Source organism: Opisthorchis viverrini (genome assembly GCF_000715545.1).
Source record: "Opisthorchis viverrini unplaced genomic scaffold opera_v5_113, whole genome shotgun sequence".
NCBI lineage: Eukaryota > Metazoa > Platyhelminthes > Trematoda > Opisthorchiida > Opisthorchiidae > Opisthorchis > Opisthorchis viverrini.
Window position 1 is genome coordinate 1,369,350 of NW_008751767.1, and position 1,031 is coordinate 1,370,380.

Below are 1,031 nucleotides of genomic sequence, written 5' to 3' on the forward strand. Positions count from 1 at the left end.
GTTGGGCGATCGGAATTTTTGCGGTTTTTGGGGCTGACCTTTTCTAGCCCGTCCTTCCTCGGGGGAAGACAGTATCGCTGCTTCCATAAATGTGGACATGCTGGTCGCCTGGGGGAAACACCTTACTGCCTTCACACTCCTGTTGCAGAGGACAGTACGACTTTACCCCCCAGACCGCCTCGTATCACGATTACTCGTAGTATGGGGTCTCGCTGCTCTCCTTTGGCCTTCCTGGCATAGTTGCACCTTGTGGAACGAAATTCCAGCCAGTCTAGCCTGCGGGTTGTATGTAGCACTCAAGCCTGACCACCACGTCAAGGTGGCAGCTTTAGGTCGGGGATGGTGTACAATGTCCATCGTCTACTGACCGGGCGACGTCGTCAAGGTGGCAGCTTTAGGTCGGGGATGGTGTACAATGTCCATCGTCTACTGACTTATCGGGCGACGTCTCGTCTCACGGGCCCTCGGACAATCTCTCAGCATTTCCTTATGAGTCTTAAATGTTCACACTTATGCTCCTTATGCAAAGTTCCACATATCCTGTTCGGCAGATTTATAAACGCCTGCAGTAGTCAGGACCGCGTCTCAGAAACGTTTCAGGTAACCATGCCGATTGCGATGTGGGACTCCCCTTGAAACACATGTCACGGAACAAAAAGCGTTTCTTTTACTTTGGTAAAGTTGCCTTATCTGCCAGTCCACCGGATAACGTTGCATTGGTAGATGATTTTTCATGCATTGTGACAAGGGTGGAACATCTTGACGCGGCCGACTGCATAATAACGCGTGTCTCATTTCTTTCCCCCGTTTCACCACTGTTCACTCATCCCTTCAATTCTCTTTCGCTAAATAGTTTTTCGGTTAACAAATTGTCCACAGTTGTAAGTAGCTGTCCCCTCTCTTTTTGTGCAATGCAAGTGTGCCATGCTTCCATTTAATAACTTATTAATATTTTTCCCATTATTACTATACTACACTACACTACGCTATACTATACTATACTATACTATACTATACTATACTATACTATA